Consider the following 10,106-nt stretch of genomic DNA (forward strand, 5'->3'; position numbering starts at 1 on the left):
ATTAAGTCGTGAAAAACACAAAGTATCCCCGTTTTACCCCACATTTCATCCAAAGTCAGTTCTTGGTGTTCTAAGGTGTGAATACACACACTTGGGAGCTAATCTAACCCTAAATCAAGTGATTTAACAAGATTCTTGAAGGATTTGTGGAGAAATCAAAGGTAAAACTCATCTCCTAGCCTTGTTTTTTATGTTGTGCATAATTGATTAGTTTTGAGTCCATGCATGTGATGGTTTAGTATTAAATCATAAAATTATGTTAAGATTAAGTGTTATTATTAGTTAATATGTGAAATCCATGGATGAATTGTAAGATTTCTTGAAAAGTATGATGTTAACTCAAGAATATGTGTTGACTTTTAGGAGTCAAAATGAAATATGATGAAATTGGTAGAAAACTGATGTTATAATCATGGTTTATGATTTATTTATTATGGAATATGGTAAAAATAAGTGAAACTATGAATTTGGATTTGATTGGACTAGTATTGGTCATGTTTTGAATGAAAAATTGATGTTTTGAGCATATCGCAACATGGTTATAGCCCTGTCTTTGAAAAATCATAGAAATTCGTAGAAAATTCCTAAAATTATGAATAATTAGGCCCTGAAAAGGTAAGAGAAAGGGCTACAACTCTTCTAGATGTGAAATGGTGATTTTGAGTTTTAAAGGGTCAAAGCAGGTCTGCAAGTTAAGTGTTTATAATAGAATTCAAAGTAGAGTACCTTAACTGAAATGGGATTTGTGTGAGTTCTTGATGTGCATCACTAATGAGACTTTGAATATGATTGCCAGGGATTGTTTAATCTTGTATTGAAGTATTGGAGGTGGTTTTCAACCTTTGAATTGAAATTGGGATTCGACCACTCGGTTTGACATTCGGTTTAATACAACCGAATTGTATTGTGAGTTTACTTGGATATGTGTCTATTATGTGCTATATATGTATATGTGTTATCTTTTTTGTCTTGATACTTGTTATACCATGATCACTCCTTGTAATGGATTGTTTGTTGCTTTGTTCTTGTGTTGGGCGCCGATTGTTGGGCACCTTTGGATCCAGGTGAGACAACCGGATGGGGATGTCCCTACTCATCTGCCCGGGGATGGAGGATGGTTATTGCAGGAAGATGAGTAGAGGGTTTGTACACCATCTGGGGTGGAGGAACATGGATTGGTCGGTCAAACCTAATGTTTGTTGGTTGTTTTATACATAAATTGTTGGTTAATAATGTACTATCTATGCATAGCATGATTATGAGTATCTGATGTGTTTGTGTGATAAGTTCATGTGATTGAGTACTCGTTGAAAGTTGATTGTCTTTGTTGTTTCCTTGAGAACCTATGCCTTGATAACACATGTCTTTGATGAGAATTGACCCTTGTACTCCTTGACTTTCCTTGTATGTGAACTTATGTGAGACACGATGCACATGATATCCATTTAAACCCACTAAGATTTGTCAGCTTATCCTTTTAGTGGTAAACATTTGAGGAAAAGAAGATAAGGGTACAGAGAAAGTTGTTTGACCGTTGATTGTTCATGTTGGAAGCAAGGATCGTCATTTTTTGGTACATGGTAGTTTATACTTTTGGGTAGTACTTGTATAGTTATCATTTTTCCGAGTTGATGTTTTCCCGATGAACACTTCTCGGTATTTTGGATGTAAATGTTGGTACAAAACTTATTTTGTTGAGATTTAACTTGTAATTGAACTTAAGAATTATTCGGTAATTGTGGTGTGTGTTACACTTTTTGATATATATTCTGTTAAAAGGAAGGTTGGAAAATAATTTTATGGGATCTGCAAGATTGGTGGCTTAACATCATTTCCCCATTAATTTAGGAGAGCAAATATCCAGTTTCCATTTCTCTCTAATTGACAGTCATTCATAGTTATTTTCCATATTTAGATCATTGTAAATTTGTATTTATAGTGGCTGTCTTCTTCTTCTTTGTAAGAACTTTTACACAGAATACTACAAATGTTCCCCAACCAATCACCTCTTGTTAACATGGTATCATAGCAAGTTTGTTCATCATATACCGTTTAACTTCTTTCATCCGCCCAACCGAGTCACCATGTCTGAAAACGTCTTTGGTTCTAATTTATCCCTACGACTCGCAAACTTGTAAAAAAATGGCCTTAATCCCCAGCCTCAAAACCAAAAACTTTCCGATAACCTCCATATCAATCTCAAACTCAACAGCCAGAACTATGCTCTATGGACCCGAATGATCCGAGTTGCCATAGGCGGAAAATCCAAGACCCTATTATCACACCTGACCTCGGATCCTCCGAATCAAAACARTGAAGAATATGAGCAATGGGAACAAGAAGATTTAATTGTTTTTTCATGGCTCATTCAGAATATCGAACCCATACTCGCAGGCAACCTAACCGAGTATCCCACCGCAAAAACATTGTTGGATGCTCTGGCGATTACTTACAGCAGCGAAAGAGACAAATTGCAGACTTTCAGCCTTCATGCCAAGGCTAACAACATCAAACAAAATGACAACTCTCTTGAAGAGTTCTGGATCACACTACAGGGAGTATGGGGAGAAATTGACAGAATCAATCCAAATCCCATGAAATGTCCATAAGACATCATGACATACTCAAAATTCAGGTCAGAATAAAAACTTTTCCAGTTTCTAAACACACTTGATCGGAGATATGAACCCATTAAAAGGGAAATACTCCGGTTAGAACCTCTCCCTTCTAAGGAGGCAGCATACGCCGTTGTTCTTAAAGAAACCGCTCACCAGAATATTCTGGGAGCAACTAGTAAAGACACACAGGGCATAGCGGTGGGTTTAGTTGCCACCGAAACAGAAGGATTAGGGCTCATCACAAAGGGGCACCGTCGGGCTAGAGGAAAAAAACGGACATTCGGGCAAAGAAGATAGAACACACTTGAAATGTGACCATTGCAGTATGACGAGACACACCAAAGAACAGTGTTTCAGACTCGTTGGCTATCTTAATTGGTGGGCCGATGACCACAAAAAAGGCACCAAGAATCTCAGACCGAAAAGAGACAAAGCCTCCGCTGCTGACACAAGTACTGATCGAAAAAAACCCAAACCTTCCGGATTTGGTGGAGTGGCGGCGGCAGCCCCAGATGAAGAAGATGACTCCTTTTCCATGAGTACAGGTACAGGGGGTGAGAGAAATGGTGTCTCGAAACCCCCAATTTATATCAAAATACCTACTAGTGGGGTAGCAAATATTTTTCAAAATTATAGTAAAAGATGGGAACAGTCGTGGATATTTGATTGTGGAGCCACAGACACCATGACTTATGATTTATCGGATTTTGCCACTTCAACTAAACCTTCAAAATCCTACATACAAACGGCAAATGGAGAGAAAATGGATGTAAAAAATAGGGGAACTATTGATTTTTCTCCGACACTAAAGCTCTCTAATTGCCTTTATGTTCCCACTCTATTACATAAACTTATTTCAATAAGTCATGTAACAAAGGAATTGAATTGCTCAGTTMTCATGCAACCCACTTTTTGTATCTTACAGGATATCAGGACGGGAGCGATCATTGGGCGTGGCACTAAAAGACAAGGGTTGTATTACGTGGATGAAGTGACTCAAAAGGGGACCGTAATGCTCTTTCATGGAACAAGAGAACGAGAAGCTTGGCTACGGCACAGGAGGCTGGGGCATCCATCCACCGGTTATTTGTGTGTTTTATTTCCTAAATTGTTTCCTTCCAATTGCAWGTCACATTGTGAAACTTGTGTGTTAGCTAAGAGTCACTGAAAAACTTTCAAACCAAATAATACAAGGGTCGATTTACCTTTTTCATTGATTCATTCGGATGTGTGGGACCCTGCTCCAATCATTGGGGGACAAAACTTTCATTTTTTTGTTGTCTTCGTGGATGATTGCACTCGTATGACCTGGGTTTATTTATTAAAAAATAAATATGAAGTCCTTGATAAATTTATCATCTTCTACACCATGGTYCAAACCCAATTTCAGAAAAACATTCAGGTTTTTTGATCCGACAATGGAAGAGAATCTGTTAACTCCGATATGAAACTCTTCTTTCAAACTAAGGAAAGAGTTCATCAAACCACTTGCCCTCATACTCCAGAACAAAATGGAGTCGCAGAATGGAAAAATCGCATCCTATTAGAAATCACTCGGGCTCTTCTAATAGAATCACAAGTTCCAAAGTTTTTTTGGCCAGAAGCTCTTGTTACGGCTGCATATCTTATCAACCGACTTCCTACTCAAATTCTAAAATCTAAAACCCCTTTGCAAATTCTCATAGATTTTACCAAACCTCCATCCATTCTTACTCTTGAACCACGAATCTTTGGGTGCACTGTATTCGTTCACATACCTAAATCACACAGATCCAAAATCGACCCGTGTGCTGAGAAATGTGTCTTTGTTGGGTATGGAATCACTCAAAAGGGATACCGATGTTATAATCCAAAAACCCGACACATGTTCACTACTATGAACTRTGACTTTCTTGAAACTGAGTACTACTATGCCTCCCAAAATAGTGGTCAGGAGGAGAGAGAATATATTGACACCGACATACTGAGTTGGTTGACATATGTAACATATGAAGAAGGAAGGAGCCACAGTCCACAAAATGAATCTCCTTTATCCACACAACCTGAATACCCAAACGTCAGTGCCACTCAGGAAACTGCTCCTAACCTGATACCCGGGGTAAGTAATACTCACTCTTCTTTTATACCCGAACACATTAATAACACAACAGGGCAAGGTGAGAGTGTACATGAACAAGAAAGGTTCACCACTCAAGAAGATGTAGCAACAGGGCAAAGTGAACATATGGAAGAGTAAGAGAACTTTGAGAATTTTCCCACACAAGAAGACACATCGGGAAGATATGTACTACCACCAAGAGCAAATCGGGGAGTTCCACCGAAAGGTATTCCCCAGAAAAGGAGTCCAGAGGAAGCAAATATCCAATGGCTAACATAGCCAAAGGAAATCTATCCGAGAAAGCCAAGGCCTTTGCCTCATCTTTGTATTCTGAGGAAATCCCTACTAATACAGAACAAGCCTTAAAATCAAAGCAATGGAAAGATGCAATGGAAGAAGAAATGAGAGCTCTTACAAAAAAACAACACATGGGAAAACGTGTCTTGCCTCCAGGAAAGAGAACTGTCGGGTGTCGGTGGGTTTTTACAATTAAATACAAACAAGATGGTACAATTRAAAGATACAAAGCGAGATTGGTAGCTAAAGGCTATACACAAACATACGGAATTGATTACTCTGAAACTTTTTCTTCGGTTGCAAAAATGAATACAATCAGGGTTCTCCTTTCTGTAGCAGCAAATAAAGGATGGCCCTTACATCAGTTTGATGTAAAGAATGCTTTCTTACACGGAGAACTAAAGGAGGAAGTTTATATGGAAGCTCCACATGGATTCACAGACCAGTTTGGAAAAAGAGAAGTGTGCCTCCTGAAAAAATCTCTCTATGGGTTAAAACAGTCCCCTAGAGCATGGTTTGGGAAGTTCACCTTAGCCATRAAAAACTACGGGTTTAAACAAAGTAACTCAGATCATACTTTGTTTCGTAAACGGAGAGGCAATCTCATAACCTGCCTAATAATCTATGTCGATGATATGATTATTACARGAGATGACAGARAAGAAATAATCAAACTGAGGAAGAACTTGTTCACAGAATTTGAAATGAAAGATCTAGGGAGACTCAAATATTTCMTTGGGATTGAAATTCTAAGATCAGAACAGGGGATCTTCATGCACCAAAAGAAGTATGTCCTCGATTTACTAGCCGGAACCGRTATRGTTGATTGCAAACCAGCAGACACTCYGATGATTGTGAATCAAAARCTTTATATGGAGGAAAAARCAGACCTTGCCGAYAAAGGAAGATACCAAYGAATKGTAGGAAAATTGATATATCTYTCACACACCCGACCCGATATAGCATATGYTGTAGGAGTSGTAAGTCAGTTTATGCATCAACCCCAAAAGRCTCACRTGGAAGCAGTCTTAAGAATTATAAGATATMTMAAGGGMACRGCAGGGCATGGAGTCTTGTTCAAACCAAACGGGCATCTTGAARCTCAACTGTATACCGATGCAGATTGGGCAKGGGATAAAGGCAACCGAAGATCCAYCGCAGGATACTTTACCTTAGTTGGTGGAAATCTMGTTACGTGGAGAAGCAAGAAACAAAMGGTGGTGGCCCTTTCAAGTGYASAAGCTGAGTTCCGGRGAATTGCAAGGGGGATAACTGAAGTGYTATGGGTACGAAGGCTCCTAACCGAGATAGGATATCCACCACAAGAAACTAGCAAAATTATGAGTGATAATGAGGCAGCCATTCAAATTTCAGAAAATCCAGTACAACATGATCGAACAAAGCATATAGAAGTTGATCAACACTTCATCAAAGAAAAATTGGAAGCAGAGATCATCACACTTCCGTTTGTTCGATAAGAAGACCAACTTGCCGGTATGTTGACAAAAGCTGTTAATAAAAGAACCTTGCACGAGTGTCTGGGCAAGTTGAGTTTTGGAAATCCCACTATTCAACTTGAGGGTGAGTGTTAAAAGGAAGGTTGGAAAATAATTTTACGGGATCTGCAAGATTGGTGGCTTAGCATCATTTCCCCATTAATTTAGGAGAGCAAATATCCCATTTCTCTCTAATTGACAGTTATTCATAGTTGTTTTCCATATTTAGATCATTGTAAATTTGTATTTATAGTGGCTGTCTTCTTCTTCTTTGTAAGAACTTTTACACAGAATACTACAAATGTTCCCCGACCAATCACCTCTTGTTAACATGGTATCAGAGCAAGTTTGCTCATCATATACCATTTAACTTCTTTCATCCGCTCAACCGAGTCACCATGCCTGAAAACGTCTCTGGTTCTGATTTATCCCTACAACTCGCAAACTTGTTAAAAAATGGCCTTAATCCCCAGCCTTAAAACCCAAAACTTTCCGATAACCTCTATATCAATCTCAAACTCAATAATGATACAAATTAATTAATCATTTTTAATGTGTTAAAATCAACAGAAGAGAAGTTAAAAATTCAAAGCCTCACATAAAACAAATTCTGATTTAAACAATTTGGTAAATAAATTAACTGAATGATAATTGAATAATAATTGAATAGACAACTGAATGATTAACTCTAGATCTATTATATAAATAAGTTCTCACCATCAAAGATTTTGAGTTTTTTTTTTTCAAATTTTGATTTAAGCAATTTAGAGTTTGTTATGCTGACTAATGAATCAAATAATGATGTGGCATGAAAAAAAGAAATCCACATCAAATCATGTAGATTAATGAGTTACATGCTAAAGAGGTAAATCAAGAGAATTTTTGTCATTTTATATTTTTAATTCATTTCTTTTTAAAAAGTAATAAAATTTTGTAATCTTTTAGCAATATTTTAAATAATTTTTGTTTTTATATTTTTATTGCATTTATAAAAATATTTTTTTTGATTAACCTGAATATTCAACCCGTTATGTAAGCCGACTAATCCCAGGGCGACCACCTACTTTGCAGATAGCCCGAAATCATCGCATTTGAACCTCTGTGGCCACAAGGGGATTTTTATTTCTCATCAGATTTGAACCTGAGACTAGGGATGGTGATTTGGCCCGACCCGGTAGGGAACCCGGTTCACCGACCCGGACGGGGACGGGGATTCCCCGCTAAAACGGGTACCGGGGCCGGGGATCCCCGGTAGAGGCAAACCGGGGCCGGGGCCGGGTATTGTATCCCCCGATCCGCCCCGCACCCGGTATATATATAAATATTAACATTTTGATTATTTGGGCTTATAATTGATATGTGCGGCCTGTTGGACTTATGGAMTTGGGCTTTGTAATTGATATGTCCAAATTTCAATCCTCTTCTACTCTTCTTGACTAGATATGATGTAATTATATTAACACCTGTTTTAAATTTTACATTTCTTTGGATTATTGTTAATTTTACAATTTTATTATTTTTATTAGACAAGACTAGATATGATGTAATTATGTTGTTATGTTGATCATGCTTAGAAAAAACTTATTAATTTTTATTTGACCGGGTGTTGACCGGGGGTTGACCGAAGGTTGACCGGGGGTTGACCGGGGTTGACTGGGGCCGGGGCCGGGGACTGTGTGTATAAACCGGGGCCGGGGCCGGGGATTGTGAACCCCGCCCCATCCCCGCCCCGTTGCCATCCCTACTTGAGACCTCCTGGTACTTTTGACCTTTGGAGGCAAGCTCAAACCAATCAGACGCCACCCTTGTTATGATTAAAGGGGTGTTTGAGATTGTTTATTTAAAACAATTTATACTTTTCTATAAAAGTTTTTATCAACTTATTTTAAGTTAGAATGGTTCCATTTCTTCAAAAACTTCTTATTACTAGTTTTGATATCGATATAAACTGTTTATCTAAACACTTAAAATTACTTATTACCGATGTCACAGAAGAATAAATCAATAAATTAATTTTATAAATAGTCTCAAACTCGAAATAAATAATTTTAAAGAAAATCAAAGTTGTATTTATCTATGACTCAAAAACGAATAAATGATACTCCTTGACTATCAGGAAGTCAACGTTATTCTAGAAAGTCAACAATGATAAATCCCTGAATATTTGTGATCAACCAATGACCAGCTATGGAGGGACGAAGAACAACAAGCAATAACAATCCAACATGAACTCTATCTCCCCAATCCGAGCTTTTGCTTGTAATTTCTAGAAGGAAAACAAAAACATCTCAATCTTGGAGAGACAACTTCAGAGATGGTATTCAACACTATGTTAATTTCATCGGTGGCCACCGTCTCCGCCGATGTATGGCAATCTGTAGCATGTGTTCACGACAGAATTAGCAGCCGAGAATTGTTAGATCTGGTGATTGTATTTCCTCTTCAACAGTTAGGTCGTCTTGCGCATTGTATTTGGACCTGTTTCTGCGTGCCTCCGTCTCCTACTGATTCTTATCATTACTCTTACGCTTATCATGATGTTGATTCGGATACGGATTCCGATTCTTACATGAGTTTCTCCGGAGGTGAAGAGGTCTTCGAGTATGGCTATTCATATTCCGATTCACATTCCGACTGAAATTTTCCTCCTAAGCGTATTCAGGTAGTTGATTTTGTCTTTGTTTCATCCTGTACAGTAACCGTAGTTCCTGCTATTAGTCATGATCATTAAAAATCTTACAGTTTTTGTGGTGTTTTTTCATATCCTCAAGTGAATGGATGTGCTTCTTAATTTCTGGGCTGTTGAGTTATTTTGGCAACTTGGTTATGTAAATGCATACAATAGAGTCCGAATTGTGCTTATACCCCGTTGGTATGTGTTAAATAAATCCCACTTGGGCTAGACATGAAAACTCTCCTCTTTAAGAACTCTTTCGGAGAGTAATCTAACGGGGTTCTACATAATCTCACATGTTATAGAGCCAAGATCTACCACGGACTCGACAGGCAATACGTACCCTCAACACTCTAGGACAATCTGTAACGTCTGGCCTCTATTGGAAGGAGCGTGTTAAAGAGTTTCACGTGGCTAGGTTTGAATCGTTTCTCCATTGATATATGTTGGAAAATGCTCTATTAGAGAGTCTATGAATGCTTATATTAGCAGATGATGTGATGAATTATTGGATTGGGTGATCCTCACATTACCTTCTCTTATATTCCTACAAAAATCAACTTGTTGCTTTATAATCGATCACTTGGTCTTGGCTGATTGGTTGCACGATTTGCTACTCTGTTTCAATGATCATTTTATGCTATTTAAAAATTTGAACCATCAGCATTAAGATTGCGATTGAAACATAACGGTTGTGGACGTCTGGCTATCCCATTAGTTGAATGATTAATTGATACAGCAAAGACTCTAAGGGGCTGACAAACATTCTGCTTTGAGAATGTTTATAGATTCAAGTGGTACCTTTTCTAACTATTCTTATGCAAGTCTTTCACTTTCTATCAAGTCGTGACATATATTCTCGTAGTCATGTATTGCCCATCACTTTTAAGTATTAAAGGTTCACAAAGATGCTTTTAGGATAA

The 10,106-nt window shown here is 37.9% G+C and overlaps 1 long non-coding RNA gene across 1 annotated transcript; it reads left to right on the forward strand.

Moving 5' to 3' along the window:
• Nucleotides 1-8,666: 8,666 nt before the first annotated feature.
• LOC112519974 lies at nucleotides 8,667-9,758 on the forward strand. Its single transcript, XR_003069967.1, has 2 exons — nucleotides 8,667-9,381; nucleotides 9,489-9,758. It is a non-coding gene; the product is annotated as an uncharacterized LOC112519974 (long non-coding RNA).
• Nucleotides 9,759-10,106: the final 348 nt, after the last annotated feature.

The sequence above is a fragment of the Cynara cardunculus genome (assembly GCF_001531365.2).
Source record: "Cynara cardunculus var. scolymus isolate 2C chromosome LG 1, CcrdV1, whole genome shotgun sequence".
NCBI classification, from domain to species: domain Eukaryota; kingdom Viridiplantae; phylum Streptophyta; class Magnoliopsida; order Asterales; family Asteraceae; genus Cynara; species Cynara cardunculus.